This window comes from Prionailurus bengalensis, chromosome D4 (assembly GCF_016509475.1).
Source record: "Prionailurus bengalensis isolate Pbe53 chromosome D4, Fcat_Pben_1.1_paternal_pri, whole genome shotgun sequence".
NCBI classification, from domain to species: Eukaryota; Metazoa; Chordata; class Mammalia; order Carnivora; family Felidae; genus Prionailurus; species Prionailurus bengalensis.
The window spans coordinates 31,361,114-31,368,988 of record NC_057359.1 but is presented as its reverse complement, the minus strand read 5'-3'; positions in this window follow the sequence as shown (position 1 = coordinate 31,368,988).

Below are 7,875 nucleotides of genomic sequence, written 5' to 3'. Positions count from 1 at the left end.
CGTGCTGATCACTTATATTCCACCCACATTTGCCTAAATAACACAGAAAACTGCCAGAAACACACATTCCAGAGCCAAGCATAGACAGGGACCCACGGAAGAGGGTAGGAAGGACAGAGAGGTGGCGCATGCTACACAGACTGGCAGGAGGGAACTGGGGCAGTGGAGGGCAGAACCCCTGATTCTAGCTTGCAAAAGCAGAGGGGCATGACTGCATGAGTTCTGACAACTAGCGGGACTTAACATCTGGAATGTTAAAAGTCAACAGCTCTGCTCTCAGAGAGCCGGGAGAGTGAGAGGACACCAGGAGGGAGAGTTGTTGAGCCCCAGAGACAGAGCTCAGCTTGGCAGGGAAAAGGCACTGGCAAGCACCAACTCCCTCTCCCAATCGCCAACCAAACTCCCAAAGGGAAACATTTCCTGTCACCAAACTTGCTTGCACATGCAAACACTCAACACTGTGCTTCTGTGGATCCATCCCTCCAAAGGCCTGTCTCCCTCCCAATGCTGCAGGGCACCTCCCACAGGGTACCACCGACAGCAAAGCAAGCTGAGTGTGCCCTTCCCACCCCTATGCATCTTGCGTATCCACACCAGCTAATATGCCGGATCACATCAAAGCAACACCACAAGCCTGGCAATGTGCAAGTAGCCCAGACAGGGGCCACACCACTTCTCAGTGAGTCCTGCCCTTGGGAGAGGGGAATATAAGGTACAAATCAGTCTGACTGTGGCTCCAGTGGTGGGCTGGGGACAGACATCAGGTCTGACTGCAGCCCCGCCCACCAACACAAGTTACTCCAGACAGCACAGGGGAAGTGCCCTGCAGTCTGGAGCCACAGCAGGGACTACCCAAAATGATGAAACGAAAGAATTCTCCTCAAAAGAAACTCCAGGAAGTAGCGACAGCTAACGAATTGATCAAAAACGATTTAAGCAATATATCCAAACAAGAATTTAGAATAATGAAATTAATCTCTGGGCTTGAAAAAAGCATAGAGGAGAGCAGAGAATCTATTGCTATTGCTACAGAGATCAAGGGACTAAGAAATAGTAATGAAGAGCTAAAAAATGCTATAAACGAGGTGCAAAATAAAATGGAGGTGGCCATAGCACGGATTGAAGAGGCAGAGGAGAGAATAGGTGAATTAGAAGATAAAATTATGGAAAAAGAGGAAATTTAGAAAAAAAGATTAAAAAAATCCAGGAGTATGAGGGGAGAATTAGAGAACCAAGTGATGCAATCAAATGGAACAATATCTGTATCATAGGAATTCCAGAAGAAGAAGAGTGAGAGAAAGGGACTGAAGGTGGACTTGAACAAATCATAGCTGAGAACTTCCCTGATTTGAGGAAGGAAAAAGGCATTGAAATCCAAGAAGCACAGATAACTCCCTTCAGACGTAACTTGAATTGATCTTCTGCATGACATATCATAGTGAAACTGGCAAGATACAAGGATAAAGAGAAAATTCTGAAAGCATCTAGGTATAAACAGGCTCTAACTTACAAACGTAGACACAGAAGAATAGTGGCAGACCTATCTACTGAAACTTGGCAGGCCAGAAAGGAATGGCAGGAAATCTTCAGTGTGATGAACAGGAAAAATATGCAGCCAAGAATCCTTTATCCAGCAAGTCTGTCATTCAGAATAGAAGGAAAGATAATGGTCTTCCCAAACAAACAAAAACTGAAGGAATTCATCACCACTAAATCAGCCCTACAAGAGATCCTAAGGGATTCTGTGAGTGAAATGTTGCAAGGACCACAAAGTACCAGAGACACCACTACAAGCATGAAACCTATAGACATCACAATGACTCTAAACCCATATCTTTCAATAATAACACTGAATGTAAATGGACTAAAGGCTCCAACCAAAAGACATAGGATAACAGAATGGATAAAAAAACAAGACCCATCTATTTGCTGTCTACAAGAGACTCATTTTAGACCTGAGGACACCTTCAGATTGAAAGTGAGGGGATGGAGAACTATCTATCATGCTACTGGAAGTCAAAAGAAAGCTGGAGTAGCCATACTTACATCAGACAAACTAGAATTTCAATTAAAGGCTGTAACAAGAGATGAAGAAGGGCATTATATAATAATTACAGGGTCTATCCATCCAGAAGAGCTAACAATTATAAATGTCTATGCACCGAATACAAAAGCCCCCAAACATATAAAACAATTAATCACAAACATAAGGAACCTTACTGATAAGAACGTGGTAATTGCAGGGGACTTTAATACTCCACTTACAACAATGGATAGAGCATCTAGACACGGGATCAATAAAGAAACAAAGGCCCTGAATGATACTCTGGATCAGACGGACTTGACAGATATATTTAGAACTCTGCATCCCAAAGCAACAGAATATACTTTCTTCTCGAGCGCACATGGAACCTTCTCCAACATAGATCACATACTAGGTCACAAAACAGCCCTTCATAAGTATACAAGAATTGAGATCATACCATGCACACTTTCAGACCACAATGCTATGAAACTTGAAATCAACCACAGGAAAAAGTCTGGAAAACCTCCAAAAGCATGCAGGTTAAAGAACACCCTACTAAAGAATAAATGGGTCAACCAGGCAATTAGAGAAGAAATTTAAAAATATATGGAAACAAATGAAAATGAAAACACAACAATCCAAACGCTTTGGGATGCAGCGAAGGCAGTCCTGAGAGGAAAATATATTGCAATCCAGGCCTATCTCAAGAAACAAGAATACAAAATCTAACAGCACACCTAAAGGAAATAGAAGCAGAACAGCAAAGACACCCCAAACCCAGCAGAAGAAGAGAAATAATAGAGATCAGAGCAGAAATAAACAACATAGAATATTAAAAAAAAAAAACAGAGCAGATCAATGAAACCAAGAGTTGGTTTTGTGAAAAAAATCAACAAAATTGCTAAACCTCTAGCCAGGCTTCTCAAAAAGAAAAAGAAGAGGACCCAAATAGATAAAATCATGAATGAAAATGGAATTATTACAACCAATCCCTCAGAAATATAAGCAATTATCAGGGAATACTATGAAAGCTTATATGCCAACCAACTGGACAACCTGGAAGAAATGTACAAATTCCTAAACACCCACACACTTCCAAAACTCAAACAGGAAGAAATAGAAAATTTAAACAGACCCATAACCAGCGAAGAAGTTGAACCAGTTATCAAAAATCTCCCAACAAATAAGAGTCCAGGACCAAGTGGCTTCCCTGGGGAATTCTACCAGACATTTAAAGCAGAGATAATACCTATCCTTCTCAAGCTGGTCCAAAAAATAGAAAGGGAAGGAAAACGTCCAGACTCATTTTATGAAGCCAGAATTACTTTGATTCCCAAACCAGACAGAGACCCAGCAAAAAAAGAGAGCTACAAGCCAATATCCCTGATGAATATGGATGCAAAAATTCTCAAAAAGATACTAGCAAATCGAATTCAACTGCACATAAAAAGAATTATTCACCATGATGAAGTGGGATTCATTACTGGGTTGCAGGGCTCTTTCAACATTCACAAATCAATCAATGTGATACATCACATTAGTAAAAGAAAAAAAGAAAAGAAAAGAAAAGAAAAGAAAAGAAAAGAACCATATGATCCTGTCAATCAACGCAGAAAAAGCATTTGACAAAATTCAGCATCCTTTCTTAATAAAAACCCTCGAGAAAGTTGGGATGGAAGGAACATACTTAAACATCATAAAAGCCATTTATGAAAAGCCCACAGCTAATATCATCCTCAATGGGGAAAAACTGAGAGCTTTCTCCCTGAGATCAGGAACATGACAGGGATGTCCACTCTCACCACTGTTGTTTAACATAGTGTTGGAAGTTCTAGCATCAGCAGTCAGACAACAAAAGAAAATCAAAGGCATCAAAATAGGCAAAGGTGAAGTCAAGCTTTCAGTTTGCAGATGACATGATATTATACATGGAAAACCCAGTAGACTCCACCAAAAGTGTGCTAGAACTGAAACATGAATTCAGCAAAGTCGCAGGATACAAAATTAATGTACAGAAATCAGTTGTATTCTTATACACTAATAATGAAGCAACAGAAAGATAAATAAAGAAACTGATCCCATTCACAATTGCACCAAGAAGCATAAAATACCTAGGAATAAACCTACCCAAAGATGTAAAAGATCTGTATGCTGAAAACTATAGAAATATTATGAAGGAAATTGAAGAAGGTATAAAGAAATGGAAAAACATTCCACGCTCATGGATTGGAAGAACAAATATTGTTAAAATGTCAGTACTACCCAAAGCTACCTACACATTCGATGCAATCCCAATCAAAATTGCACCAGCATTCTTCTCGAAGCTAGAACAAGCAATCCTAAAATTCATATGGAACCACAAAAGACCCCGAATAGCCAAAGTAATTTTGAAGAAGAAGACCAAAGCGGGAGGCATCACGATCCCAGACTTTAGCCTCTACTACAAAGCTGTAATCATCAAGACAGCATGGTATTGGCACAAAAACAGACACATAGACCAATGGAATAGAATAGAGACTCCAGAATTAGACCCACAAAAGTATGGCCAACTCATCTTTGACATAGCAGGAAAGAATATCCAATGGAAAAAAGACAGTCTCTTTAACAAATGGTGCTGGGAGAACTGGACGGTAACATGCAGAAGAATGCGACTAGAGCACTTTCTTACACCATTCACAAAAATTAACTCAAAATGGATGAAGGACCTGAATGTGAGACAGGAAACCATCAAAACCCTAGAGGAGAAAGCAGGAAAAAAATCTCTCTGTCCTCAGCCACAGCAATTTCTCACTTGACACATCCCCAAAGGCAAGGGAAGGAATTAAAAGCAAAAATGAACTATTGGGACCTCATGAAGATTAAAAGCTTCTGCACTGCAAAGGAAACAACCAACAAAACTAAAAGGCAACCAACAGAATGGGAAAGATATTTGGAAATGACATATGGAAGAAAGGGCTAGTATCCAAAATCTATAAAGAACTCACCAAACTCTACACCCAAAAAAACAAATAATCCAGTGAAGAAATGGGCAGAAAACATGAATGGACACTTCTCTAAAGAAGATACCCAGATAGCCAACAGGCACATGAAAAGATGCTCAACGTCGCTCCTCATCAGGGAAATACAAATCAAAACCACACTCAGATATCACCTCACACCAGTCAGAGTGGCTAAAATGAACAAATCAGGAGACCATAGATGCTGGCGAGGATGTGGAGAAACGGGAACCCTCTTGCACTGTTGTTGGGATCGCAAACTGGTGCAGCTGCCCTGGAAAACGGTGTGGAGGTTTTTAAAAAAATTAAAAATAGATCTACCTTATGACCTAGCAATAGCACTGCTAGGAATTTACCCAAGGGATACAGGAGTGCTGATGCATAGGGGCACTTGTACCCCAATGTTTATAGCAGCACTTGCAACAATAGCAACAATAGCCAAATTATGGAAAGAGCCTACATGTCCATCAACTGATGAATGGGTAAAGAAATTGTGGTTTATATACACAACGGAATACTATGTGGCAATGAGAAAGAATGAAATATGGCCTTTTGTAGCAACTTGGATGGAACTGGAGAGTGTTATTCTAAGTGAAATAAGTCATACAGAGAAAGACAGATACCATATGTTTTCATTCTTATGTGGATCCTGAGAAACTTAACAGAAGGCCATGGGGGAGGGGAAGGAAAAAAAAAAAGAGAGGCAGGGAGCCAAACCATAAGACACTCTTAAAAACTGAGAATAAACTAAGGGTTGATGGGGGGGGGGGGAGGGACAGGAGGGTGGGTGATGGGCATTGAGGAGGACACCTGTTGGAATGAGCACTGGGTGTTGTATGGAAACCAATTTGACAATAAATTTCATATTAAAAAAACATATTCATTAAAACACACCCAAAATAAATATACAATCTTAATAGGCCAATATATATATTAAATATTTTGATCAGTAGTTAATAGCCTTTCTAAAAAATACTTCAGGTTTTATTGTTTCACTGGTGAATTCTACCCAAAAATTAAGGTTAAAATGTTATCAATTCTATACAATCCCTTTCATAAAATAGAGTGGAGAAAACGATTCCTAACTCATTCTCCGAGGCCAGCATTAGCCAGCTAAAACCAAAGATATTACAATTCAGAAAAAAGTACAGAATACATGAATGTAAATGTATAACCCCTCAACAAAATTTAGCAAAAACTTAATACAAAAATGTATAAAAGCAATGATGTACCATAACCAAGTGGGATTTATCCCTGGTATGCAAGGCTGTTTTAACATTGAAAATCAGTTAATGCAATCAATGATATCAACAGAATGAAGAAGAAAAACATACAATCATATCAATAGAAACATAAAATGTATTTGACAAAATTCAGCACCCATTCACGTACACACAAATGTCTCTGGAAACAAGGTGCAGAGGGGACTTCCTCAACTTAATAAAGAACACCTGCAGAAACGGGCAGCTAATTTCATAATTAAATGCTGACAAACTAAATGATTTTTTCCAAGATAGAGAATAGAAGAAAGATGTACCCTTTCATTGCTCCTACTCAACATGGTACTGGAAATCCTAGCTAATGCAGCAGAACAAAATAAATAGATAGATGATAGATAGATACATAGATAAAAGGCATACGGATTGGGAAAAAGAAATAAAATATCTTTGTTCAGAGATGACATTATTTTCTATGTCAAATAATTTACCAGAAAGAAACATATGTAACTAAAAAGTGAATATAGGAAGATTGCAGGATACAATGTCATTATATAAAACTCAATTGCCTTCCTATAAACCAGCAATGGACAACTGGTATTTGAAATGAAAAACACAATACCATTTACCTTAGCACCAAAACATTAAAATGCTTAGAAATAAATTTAACAAAATATGTACATAATCTATATGAGTAAAACTACAACATTCAGATGAAATAAAAGAAGAACTAGATGGAGGTATTCCATGTGAATGAATAGAATTCTCAATATTTTAACATGTCTTTTCCAACTAACTTGATCAATAGATTCACTCAACCTCAATCAAAATCACAGGAAGTTATTCGTACATACCATCAACTGATTCTAAAATTTATATGGAAATGCAAATTGTCCAGAAAAGTTAAACCGGTATTGAAGAAGTCAGTCAGAAGACTGACACTACTTAATGTCCAAAACTACTATAATGCTACAATGATCAAATCAGTGTGGTGTTGGAGACAGAATTAACCAAAAATTTAAATGGAACAGCATACAGAGCCCAGAAATAGACTCATACAAATATTGTCAACTGATGTTTGATCATACAGCAAAGACAAATCAACAAACAAAAGACAGTCCTTTAAAACAATGGTGATAGAACATTTGGACATCCATATGCAAAAAGATAACACAGACCTTACACATTAACTCAAACATTAACTCAAAATGGATCAGAATTCTAAAAATAAAATGCAAAACTATAAAACTTCTAGATTATAACATAAAAGAAAATCTAGGTGACCTTGAGTTTGGCGACCAATATTTAGGTAACATCAAGGCACAATCCATTAATGAACAAATTGGTCAGTTTAACCTCATTAAAATTGAAATTTCTGCTGTGTGAAAGAATTTCAAGAGAATGAAAAGAGAAGCTACAGACTGAGAGAAAATATTTGCAAGAAAATATCTGGTGAAGGAATTTTATCTAAAATATATAAGAACTCTTAAAATTCAACAATAAGACAATGAACAACCCAATAAAAAGTGGATGAAGGAGTTGAACAGATAACTCACAAAATAAGATATACTTGGGGCGCCTGGGTGGCGCAGTCGGTTAAGCGTCCAACTTCAGCCAGGTCATGATCTTGTGGTCC